Source organism: Podarcis filfolensis (assembly GCF_964270895.1).
Source record: "Podarcis filfolensis genome assembly, chromosome: 2".
In the NCBI taxonomy this organism is placed as follows: Eukaryota; Metazoa; Chordata; class Lepidosauria; order Squamata; family Lacertidae; genus Podarcis; species Podarcis filfolensis.
This window is the reverse complement of record NC_139605.1, coordinates 124,135,386-124,147,656: the sequence shown is the minus strand read 5'-3', so window position 1 is coordinate 124,147,656 and position 12,271 is coordinate 124,135,386. Positions and strand designations below refer to the sequence as shown.

The following is a 12,271-nucleotide window of genomic DNA, read 5'->3' as shown; positions in this document are numbered from 1 at the left end:
GATCACCCGTGAGACAAGGTGAGGCGTCTGCCTTGGGTGGCAAGATCCACAGGGGCAGCAGATCCCAGCATACATCTTTCTCTCCCCCCCCTCTCTGATGTAGATCTTCACTCACCTTTTATTCTCTGGTGATGAGGGAGTACCATTTTGTGGTTTTCCCAGGTACCAAAATGTCTTGGGTTGGCCCTGTCTGGGATCCTGAAGCAAAGTACATGCAAACTTACATACCAATGAGGGTTGGGGGCTCATGGAGCAAATCAACTCTCTCATCCATGTCTCCTGCACCCACCAACCCTGGTGCTGAGACCAATGCATCTTCAATAAAACAGGCTGGATTGCAAGGCAACTAATATTTCATCCCTTCATTTAGACTCTTCTTGACTAGCTCAGTAGCAGGTTCTTACAGTGGCTTCTAGTGTAAGATCAATATCATAACAAAAAACCCCATGAAATTAGACCATAAACTTCTTGCTAAACTCCAGTGGCCAAGGGGAACAGTCAAGGCAGCAAGAGAAGCAGGGCTCCCTAAAGTTCTGTTAAAAAGATGGCTTCTACAAGTCTTTTATAAACCTGATAGGAAGGGAGCCAGGCAGACTCCCTGAGTTGCTCCTTCATACATCTGGACCCAAGTCATTTGGGGATTTAAAGAAAAACCAAACCAAAACTCTACACAAATAATTGAAAACTGCCACCAATGTCATAAGATGCATCAAACAGTATATTCAAATGCCCTAACTGGGTGCTGCATGGAGGCTGGTGGTGGGGCAGGGAAGAACTTCATATCCTGTTGCCACTGGATTCCTTACCGGTCACTTCTTGCAACAGGGAGTTTCTGACACATTGCTTGACCTCTCCTCTCCTCTCCTCTCCTCTGTGAAGCACTAGACCAGCCATCCTTCACCTGTCCCTTCCTGTGGTTCTTGACCTGAACAAGCTCAGTGAAAGCTGTTAGACTCAAACTTTTCTCTCCCAACTGCCTTTACTTCCCAGTATGTGACCCTTTTGTTTATAGTGTCACCACAGCAGCAGAGTCTTCACTATTCCAGAAGCTGGGCACTTCATCAGAATGTCTGCTCTCAGACAGCTCAAGCATCTCTGGAGTCAATGCTGGAATTTCACTGGCATGTCCAAGTCTCAGAGACAGGAGTTGTGATTGAGATAGAAGCCACTTTGGGTTACTCACCCATCTGCACAATTTATGGGCGTGTGGTTTTTCCATTTTAAAGGGTGCAAGAAATCCACTTCCGAGCTAGGGAGGAGGTGGGGTTGCAGGCTTCACGCCCCTCCCCACACTCGTGGGGGCTGGCTCCAGCCCCACGCGATAGCAGGGAATCCTCAGCCGCGTCATACCCTGTGCCAGCCAATCGGCTGGCGGGGGGCGTGGCCTCACCTACTTAGGTCTGGCGCGGCCGAGGACCTCTCTCTTTCCTGCACCGCAGCTGACCTGGTTTTCCCATCCCTCCCACCCATTAGGATAGGTTCTCTGACGTTGCTATGAACCTCGGTTGGTTGCCGTCAAGAGGCCTGGTAGGAATTTTTCCATCTGGCAGATTGGCTCCAGCCATTTGTTTTTCGCCTACCTTGTAGCAAACCGTCTCAACTCCTCAGTATTAGCGGTAGGCATTGGTGGGGGACAGTCTATTGTTATACAGATGAAGGGGGAGAAGGAGCGCCATCACCTTCTCCCAAATAAAGGGTAGTCCGGTAAAGGATTCCGGGGGGCGTGGCCTCGTCCTAAGCCTATGGAGGTGTGGGCCCACGGCACGCCCCCACGCGGTGACCCCGGGGGAGGTCCTAGTTGACGTGCCTCAGCAGGACTCCTCCCACTGGTGGTTAACCCTCACCGGCCAGGCCGGTTAGTTGTAGGACCAATGCCTAGGCCAATACCGCTCAATTCCTGTAATCAATAAAGTTGTGGCCTGATCTGACCCATTAACTCAAATTCTTGTGTCCTGTGTCTTTATTTCTATGGGGGGAGGCGGGAACTCGCCACGCAATGAGGGGAGCTCAATGTTTCCTCTCCTCTGTGCTCTACTATTATTTCCAGTGCTTTTTTTCCTTAAAAAAATGTTTACGGGTACTCTCATTTTCCTACTCATACTGACATACTGCCCCTCAATGAGGCCAAACTTAGATTCACAAAATGTTTAGGGGTATGCGTACCCCTGCATCCCCCCAGAAAAAAAGCACTGATTATTTCCATTTCCATGCCACCGTTCTCCACAAACCTCAGGTTGTTGGCATCCATCTGTCCCGAGAGACAAAGGAGTGTGCCCCCAGGGATGAAGTAAAACGGCAGCTTTTGCAGCACCAAAATGACCTCCCTGGGGCACAAGCCTGGGCAGTGTGTCTGGAGGTCCTAGGCTGCCCAGATGACAAGATCCCCTCTCTCGGTCTCACTGATGGGGTCTAAAGGAAAACACAGCAGTATATTTGGCACATGCTTGGCTGCAGGAGTTGCTGGAAGGAGGTGTATAAGGTGCCATCCAACCACCTTAGCGACTCCACTCCGTATTTGTGTAGGGTTTTCTCCTTAACCTTTCCTTTTCCTGAAGATATCCCTCAAGGCAGAGGAGGGTTAGGATCAGAGTTTTCCTTCTCCTGGATGGGCTCCCTTCCCAGGGGACAAGCCTCACCTGCCCCTCATTTCCATCTTCAGCACATGCAGAAACTACTTGCTGGAGCCACTCTTGGTCTCCAGTGCCTAATTAAACCCTGCGGAGGCCCCTAGGCAATCAAAATATGGGGTGGGGGGCGTTCGCAAATTATGTCCGAATAAGTTTTTGTAATTTGCTGTCAAGATTATGTCAATATTATTTTGAATTGTTGTTGCGGGGTAATCTGGCACTGTTGGTCTTATCCACTCCATCTGCCAGGGCTTCTCTTCACATGCAAGGGAAGTCCCTAAGTCACTGGTGGTTTGAGGCCCACTGGCTATCCCCACCTGGTTTAGCCAGCCAGTCAAAGCACTTCCTGGCTTGCGACTGCTGTACCATGCCGTCAGCTTCTAGGAGCCACAGGTGAGGGCTCAGTGTTGTGTGGGAACCAAAGGTGGGCCAACTACTTCAGAAGGAGCATGACATGCCTGTCACCAGAGGTATTCCTCCTCCCCTAACACTCCATACACCACAAAGTTCAGCATACCCACTTAATTCTCACAACAGCCTTGCAAGATAGGCTAAGCCAAGAGAATGTGACTATGGCCCTAGATAACCCAGTGAGCTGCAGAGCTCTGCAAAGACCTCAACTTCGGGCTTCCTGGTTCTAGTCTCCAGCCCAGCCTATCCTGATCTGCTGGCCTCCTGAAGTTCCCTGACCACTGGCCATGTTGGTGCTGATTGGAGTTGGGATCCAAAAGAACTGGAGGGCACCACACTGGGCCTCTTCTACATCACACAACAACTTATTGCATGCCTTGTTGCTTTGCTTGCAGCATGCAGAAGGGCAGCAGGGGCAGGTCATTTGGTACCCACAGCTCTGTTCTCCAACAATTGGTCAAAGGGCTCGGGATGAATGGTAGATGTTGCTGTCACTCCCTCCCAGTACCATCCAGTGTCTGTGACTTGAGGCAATTGCCTCACTCTGAGTAATGGTAGGGCCAGCCTTTCAATCATCCTTAGCATGAGTATCGTACTTCCTGATGTTCTAAGCACTTCACATGCATCACCTAGCTGTAATCCATTAAAACAGCCCTGTAAGGTACATCAGGACTATTCTCCCCATATCACAGGGTAGGGGTGAGGCAAAGAAAGAGGTGGTGACTTGCCTAAGATCACCTAGTTAGTTTATGGCAAAGCTAAGATTTAAAATGGGAACTTCCTGATTTGTGGGCCAGTCATTTAGCTGCTATACTAAACTAGCTCAGGTAAAAATTTAGCTGTTCTGTGATGTCTCAGTCCTTTCCTTAATTCCCAGTAACTGACCAGGTAACATGTCCCAGACTAAAGCTTGGGGCATTAAATCAGGGATAGGGAATCTGTAGCCCTCCATATACTGTTGGACTGCAACTCTCTGACCTTTGGCCATGACAGATGGGGATGTGAAACAGATATCACAACATAAAGACAATAACTTTATCGTATTGTGTCCTACCTTGGTGTTTTAGGGCTGCACTGGAAGAGGGGTTCCCTGTCTGTGAAATAGGCCACCTCCCCCCTTTAGGGAAAACCCCCCTCCCATATTGCAGTGGTCTTTCAGGGAGGCATACAACTGTGAAGAAAATGTTCTCCTTTAAAGCAGCAGCTGCTCCTTTAAAGGAACCCACAACACTATGCTTACCATAATCCCTAATGGATTACTTTATGATTTTGTGGGTGGTATTGATAAAGCCTTGAAATATTATTCCCGCTGCCTCTGTCTTCCTTGGTATTCTAATTTTAATAACCTGCGATTAAGCGACAGACAGGGATGTCACTTATCAAATAGAGAACAACAGTTGTAGGTTGCAGTGGAAGAGAGAGACTTATTTCCCACTGTCACTCACTATCCCTTCCCTGCGCCAGGCACTCCAGCACCTTTGGCTCCCATATCAGCCATCTTTTGGATCTTGCCCCATGGGAACACACAGCAAAAGCACATTGCGACTGTCAGAGGGAAGAAGGGAAGCTGCCTGCTACTGAGTGAGACCCTTGGGTCCATTGAGCCCAGTATTGTCAACACTGACTGGCAGTGGCTCTCCAGGGAGCACAGGGAAGAAGATCCGCACTCATGGCTCCACCCAGTCAAAACTTCAGACATTTCCATTTATTTAGGCCTACAGCAAAGCCTGCTTTTGTTAGGTGAAGTTCTCTTTTGTGGCTCTTGACATGGGAGCCATCCCTTTCTAGTCCACGCAACACCAACAACTGCATGGGCTGAGTGCTGCTTTCCGCACAGAGTCAGGGGGCTCTTTCTTCAAAGGCTAGTTTCTGGATCTCTGGGGGTCCTCCATTTCACCTCTGAACTTGAAAGCTCTCTGAAGGACTTGCTCTTTCTTTTTCTTTGATCTGCGGCTGAGGACCCGCAAGGCATTTCCTGTTTTGTTTGGACTATTTCCTTGGTCGAGGGTAAGCTTCCACAATGACACTTATGTGGCATGCACTTAAATTGCATTCTGAATGCCCCCCCCCCCCCGCTTGATGATGTTGTAATTGCTGTGCTGACTTCAGGATGCAGGGACCGCAGCTTGGCCTTTCTCTACCACTGATGTTGGACTGCAGTTCCCCTCACCCCTCACCAGCATGGCCAAAGATCTGGAGGGTCACTGGTTTCCCAGTCCTATGTAGATAATGCTGACCTAAATAGAGCAAGAGCCTGGGTGGGTGAAAGCAGCTTCCTGTGTTGGTCACTGTCACCAGGAGCATCTTTCTTACTTCTCACCTGTGGCTTGCTGTGCAGGCCAGAATATGTTTGGCTTCCCCCAGAACCTTTGAGATGTTACTCAAGTCCACACCCAGAGGCGAAACTAGGCTTTATTTCACCCGGGTCAAAGGCCCATTTGGCACCTCACCCAGACACATTTGCACATGCACACACACAGGCTGGGGGCCTCAGTGGCGCCCCTCTGGAGGCTTCACCTGGGGCAAAAACCCCAGCTAGCCACTGCCGCCACTCCCCGTAGCCATGGCACTGCCACACCAGGGACTTACCTGCATGCGATACATGTGCTCGGAGCAATTTGAATTAGTACCCCACCCTTTGCCAAATGCCTGGGTGTTTCCTTTTTGTCTCATTGTGAAACTATCCCCAATCAATGAGGAAGTTATAGATGTGCAAATATTTAAGCCAGCCAATGCAGATGGGAAATGGTGCCTTTCATTCATTCCCAGGAGAAGGGTGGGGGCCTCAAATCTAGAATCAGACATAATATCAGTTCCTTACATCATGAGCAGGGTGGGGGGTGGGGACCCTACTCCATCAACTACAGAAGTGGTGATTATCAGAAGAAGGTGCAGCCAAATATATAACTTGGCAAGGAATGAATTAAGGGGAAATTGGCAGTTTGAGAGCCTTTTCATGACGCTCCTGCAAAACAGGCTATTTAAATCATTTAGCTACCTTCTTAATCACGTCACTTAACAAGCCTTGAAGATGAAGTTTCCAGATGGTAGCAGAAGGAGAATAAAAGCTGGACAGCTCTCCTGACAAGCACCAGCCGATCTCGCCAATCTGGGAGAGAAAAAGGTAGTGGAGAGAGGGTGAGAGGAGGATTAAAACAGGAGCCTTATTATCACCTCAATCGAGATGGATTCATTACCAGAAAATAAATGCCATGGGGGATGCAGCTATTCAGGGCCCTAGACAAAAGGCGACGAAGATAATCAGGCTCCACTGTGTTGAGCTGAGCACAGTTCAAAAAAGGCATCAGCCTCTTTGGGAGAGGAAAGTACCATTTGCACAACAAAGATGCAACACGGCTTTTGTCTGAAAAGGGCCCCTGGATGGTCATTTATCCCTCTAATGAGCACAGGCCTGCGAAGGCAATTGAGAAGAGAAAGCAGGCAGGTGGAAGCCACCAGCTCACCCAGCCACTCGGCAGGCAGCTGGCAAGAGGTTAATGACCGTTTCAGAGCTTTCTCTAGAGATGTGCATGCATCTGTCTTGGGCTGCTGAGGGTCAGAAATCTCACTAAAGTCTTAAAGCCATATATTGCATTTTTAAAAAATTGTACTTCTAAGGTGTTTGTCTTTAATATACCTCAGGAGTGGGAAGTTTGAGATGTTCTCAAACTGCAGCTCCCATCATCTTAGAGCATTGGCCGTGCTACCTGGGGCTGAGGAATTTGAGGTCCAACAATATCTGGAAGGCCACAGGTACCTCATTCCCATTAAAGGGTGAAGGGTGAATGTGGTATGGAGCTTCATACTTTTGTCAGATGACTAGGACTGACTGCAAATCCCTATCTGGTAAACATAAGAAACATCCTTTTAATGAGGTAGACTACTGGTCTATCTAGCCCTGTCTTACCTTACCAAGCCCAATTTGCATAAGGTCTTTTAAATGAGAATTGCCAGGAACTATACCTGGGACCTTCTGAATGCTAGGTTTCCTACACTCAAGTGTCCTCTCCATGGCAGGGGTGCAAAAATCTAGATGCCCAACCACTATTGATGACATAGAAAACACACACCATGGTTTGGCAACTGGTGTTCAGTTGCTAATGAGCGTGGTAGACAAGATTTCTTTTTTTTTATAATAAATTTTTATTGGTTTTACAACATATATTAACAGACAAGAACTGACAATTCACAACATAGCACGTTAACAAACAAACATATAAACACGTATAATTTCATCACCTTTTTTTCTTAAACCTTATTTCAACGACTTCCCCATACCTCCCTTTTCTGCATCCCTGTTTTAAATTTTTTCAGCAACCCCTAATTTCGGATACTTATGATTCAATTTCTTTGATCCTTTTTCTCTAACCCAATCGTTTATCATTGCAATTCTGTTTTACATTACCCATGACATTTTAGCACTCATTAATTTTACAACAGTTCTTAAGATAAACTTTAAATTTCTTCCAATCTTCTTCCACCGTCTCTTTCCCTTGGTCACGGATTCTGCCAGTCATCTTGGCCAGTCCCATATAGTCAATCACCTTCGTCTGCCACTCTTCCAGCGTGGGTAGTTCTTGTGTCTTCCAATACTTTGCTAAAAGAACTCTTGCTGCTGTTGTAGCATACATAAAAAACGTCCTATCTTTCCTTGACACCAATTGGCCTACCATGCCCAGGAGAAAGGCCTCTGGTTTCTTGTGAAAAGTACACTTAAGTACCTTCTTAATTTCATTATAGATCATTTCCCAAAAGGCCTTGATCTTTGGGCACGTCCACCAAAGGTGATAGAAAGTACCTTCAGTTTCCTTACATTTCCAGCATTTATTATTGGGCGTATGATAGATTTTTGCAAGCTTGACTGGGGTCATGTACCACCTATAAATCATTTTCATAATGTTCTCTCTTAAGGCATTGCATGCCGTAAACTTTATACCGGTAGTCCATAACTGTTCCCAGTCAGCAAACATAATGTCATGACCAATGTCTTGTGCCCATTTAATCATAGCTGATTTAACCGTCTCATCCTGTGTATTCCATTTCAACAGCAAGTTATACATTCTTGACAGATTCTTAGTATTGGGTTCCAAAAGCTCTGTTTCTAATTTTGACCTCTCCACCTGGAAGCCAATTTTCCTGTCCTGTTTGAAGACTTCATTTATCTGATAGTAATGAAGCCAGTCTCTTACTTTAGACTTCAATTTCTCATAACTCTGCAATTTCACTTTTCCCTCCTCATGCTCTGTAATTTCCCAATATTTTGGCCATTTGGATTCCATATTAAGTTTTTTCACTTCCTTAGCTTCCATTGGTGACAACTACCTAGGGGTTTTGTTTTCCAACAAATCTTTGTACCGAATCCAAACATTATATAGTGCTTTCCTGACAATATGGTTTTTGAAACCTTGGTGAATTTTAACCTTGTCATACCATATATATGCATGCCAGCCAAACCTGTTATTGAACCCTTCCAAATCCAAAATGTCTGTGTTTTCAAGAAGCAGCCAGTTTTTCAGCCAGCAAAAAGCCGCCGATTCATAATACAATTTTAAGTCCGGCAGGGCAAACCCCCCTCTTTCTTTTGCATCAGTTAGTATCTTAAATTTTATTCTGGGCTTTTTGCCCTGCCAGACAAATCTAGATATGTCTTTTTGCCACCTCTTGAAACAATCCATTTTATCCACAATCTGCAATGTTTGAAACAAAAATAACATTCTCGGCAAAACATTCATCTTAATAACAGCAATTCGGCCTAACAAGGAAAGTCTCAAATTTGACCATATTTCTAAATCTTTCTTAACTTCTGTCCAACATTTCTCATAATTATCTTTAAATAAGTTCACATTCTTAGATGTCAAATTAATCCCCAGGTATTTCACCTTCTTTGCTACCATTAAACCAGTTTCACTCTGGAACTTCTCTCTTTCAGCAACTGTTAGATTTTTATCCAGTACTTTTGTTTTCTGTTTGTTCAACTTAAAACCTGCTACTTGACCAAATACTTGTATTAGCTCTAAAACTCTTCTCGTACTAGTGTCTGGCTCTTGTAAAGTTAATACTAGATCATCTGCAAACGCTCTCAATTTATATTGTTTAGCTCCGACCTGAATCCCTTTAACCAGCTGGTCCCCTCTGATCATGTTTAATAAAACCTCCAAGACAGATATAAAAAGTAATGGGGATATTGGGCACCCCTGTCATGTCCCTTTTTCAATAGCAAATTCTTCAGTAACCACATTATTTACAATCAATTTTGCTTTTTGTTCAGAATAAATTGCACCTATACCATTCTCAAAGCCTTGGCCTACCCCCATCCCTTGAAGATGGTAGACAAGATTTCTTTGCTTCCCGTGTGCACCGCAGCGAGTAAAATTGTGTGGCAGCTCCCCTTAATCCCAACCCCCTTTGATTTGAGCCAGAGCTTCCTCAGACACAGCTCTATAACTTCTTCAGCAACCAGGATGGGGAACTTGTGGGCCCTCCAGATGTTGCTGGACCAGAGTTAGGGCTCTGGCTTCCCAGAGCTATTTGTTGAACTGCTCCGTTCCATAGAACGTTCATAGACACTCCAGCTTCTCCAGAACATTTCAGCACAAAGGAACTAGAGGCAGAAGTGTCTGCTTGCTATTGGCGAAAAGCTATGAGGAAAAGTGTAAATGTTAAGTGCTTCCTCAGTGACATTTGTGCCATCTCCTGCCAGCGTTGTTCATCTGGCCATTGCAGTTGAGCTTTTAGCAGCAGGTCGATGTGCAAACTGTGAAGTGCATCCTTCGCTGATTTCTGCTGATCAAGCTGCTGTGGAAGGCATAAGAACTGGTCGAGCCATTTGTTTTTCTGGTCAATTGGCAAACCTCTTGCCCTAGCGGTCAAAGAAGCTTCACATACTAATTTTAACAAAAATCTACATCTCTGGTGGTAGGTTAATTTATAATAATGAATCCCAGTAGTCTATTTTAACAGCATTGCAACCAAAATTATTTTATACAAAATGCCATTGTGACTGCATTGCAACATGCAATTTCCCTCCCTCTTTCATAATACTAGCATGAATTCAGGGTCACCCAATGAAACTGATTAGGCCTTGATTTAGGACAAACAAAGGGAAATATGTATTCACACAATGCATAATTAAGCTGAGGACTTTGCTGCCATGATAATTTTAGATGGCTTTAAAAGGGAATTAGATAATTCCAAGGAGGACAGGTAGTGACTATGATAGCTGAAAAGAACAGCACAACTCTGAATGCCAGATGCTAAAGAGTCAAGGAGGGTCACGGTTTCATTAGCTTGCTTCTGATTGCCATGGGACATCTGACTAGCCATTCTTCGCAATGGCATGCTGGACTAGAGAGATTCTTGGTCTGATACCAAAGAGCTCCTTTTTCAGTCTGCTTGACAGCAAACTCAGGTGATGAGTGCCAACATGACTGGCATCCAAGCAGGGCCACTGAGAAAGAAGAGGCAAGGTATTAGCACACATGTGGAAACCCTAAGATTTGCAAAATCTCATTTTTAGAAACCATAATGGAGCAGCCTCCCCAACAGCCTAGTGAGGAAGACAGGGCATGTTGAGCAGCCATGGAATTCTGAATGGCAATTGGAAGCGAAAAATGGGAAACCTGGGCATTGGGGGTGATGGCAGCGGGATGGAGTATCCCAGAGAGGGCATGGCTGGCTGGCTGTGACACTGGACAGGAGCACTCCTTTTAGGAGGTGAGGTGTTGTTGCAGGTCCCACTTCTGTTTGTATGTTCCCAATCCTTTGTTTGATTGTGCATAATTTTATAGTCAGGAAGCCAGAGAGGTTATCACAGAAGTCATCTAGTCATTACTCCCCGCTCCCCCTTTCAGAAATAAAAAAATAACCTTCCAGAATAATCTATTACTATATTTTCCTGTTTCTCCCTCAGCCCTTGACTCTCCAAGACTGAGACCCTATATCTAGGGCAAATCAATTGTTAAATCTTCCCCATTTGGTTCTGTCACAAGTTTAGACCAAACACCACTTTGAAGGTTGCATTTGAATTTCTGCCTCCAAGTCCAATGAAAACCCGCACTCCATATCTGAGTTTTTACTTTTGTGGGGAGAAGAGCAAAGAGAAGCAGAAGATAAAAGATAAAAGAACAAAAATATACTTTAAAAAAATGAGAATGGATCTAGGGAAACAAGGCACAACAAACTGAGAAAACAAAACAAGGCAGGCTGACATCAAAAGTCTAGTTAAAACTACTGAAATAAAGTCCAATGAAACAACAACCCCAAAAGCATGAACTGAATATAAAAAAGCAAGAATTGAAATAAAGAAGCTATAGATCAAAAGACCAACAAAGCTGATGACAAGAATGAACCAACGGGTGGGGGAACATGTAAAGGAGAAAGTGAAGAACAAAAGGAAAAATAATGAAGAAAAATCCCTGATTCCCACTGAGAAATTCCTTCCCCACAACCAGGGCTGAAGGGAAGATGATCAAACACTGACATTACATCCAGAAATTGGTTGGCCACAGCAACTGGGGCTTAAAAAAAAAGCTAATAGGAACGTAGGAAACTGCCCATTACTGAGTCAGACCACTGACCCATCCAGTTCCATTTTGTTTACATGGGAGCAGGGGCAATTGCTCCCCAGGGTTTCAGATAGTGGTTTCTCCCAGACCTCCCTGGGGATTGAACCAGAGACCTTCTGCACACAAAGCAGATGCTCTATTACTAAGCTATGGCCACTCCCCAAAGAATATCACTTTTGTTAATTTATATAGCTCCATCACTGTGCATTTCTCAGAAGTGTAGCCATAGTATTCGGCTACAGCGAACAAATTGCACCAACTTGCAGAACCTTTAAGACTAGCAGATTTATTACAGCAGAGGCTTTCACACAGGAACATAGGAAGCTGCCTTATACTTAGTGAGACCACTGGTCCATCAAGGTCTGTATTGTTTGCACTGACTGACAGCAACTCTGCAGGGCTTCAGACAGGGGACACTCCCAGCTGTACCTGGAAGTGCCAGGGATTGAATCTGGGACCTTCTGCAAGCAAAGCAGTTGCTCTGCCACCTGAGCCATGGCTCTTCTTCATACAGTGTGACTAACTGGTTATGAAGAGCTGGGTTCTATGTAGGGCTGAACGGCTGAAAGGCTGAACAGTGCTTCACTTGGGGCGATTTTCTGTGTGTGATTACTTCTAAAGCAAAGATGGAGAACCTGTTGTTCCGTTCACAATTCCTATCAGTCAGTG

The 12,271-nt window shown here is 45.4% G+C and overlaps 2 long non-coding RNA genes across 2 annotated transcripts; one reads left to right on the top strand and one right to left on the bottom strand.

The window, feature by feature from the left end:
* Positions 1-4,792: 4,792 nt before the first annotated feature.
* Positions 4,793-7,164, bottom strand: LOC310756171. The gene is made up of 3 exons (XR_014544747.1): positions 7,109-7,164; positions 6,037-6,147; positions 4,793-5,275 (listed from the first exon to the last, which is right to left on the bottom strand). It is a non-coding gene; the product is annotated as an uncharacterized lncRNA (long non-coding RNA).
* A 2,492-nt stretch (positions 7,165-9,656) lies between these two features.
* On the top strand, positions 9,657-11,357 carry LOC310756172. Its single transcript, XR_014544748.1, has 2 exons — positions 9,657-9,957; positions 11,126-11,357. It is a non-coding gene; the product is annotated as an uncharacterized lncRNA (long non-coding RNA).
* The last annotated feature ends 914 nt before the right edge of the window (positions 11,358-12,271 follow it).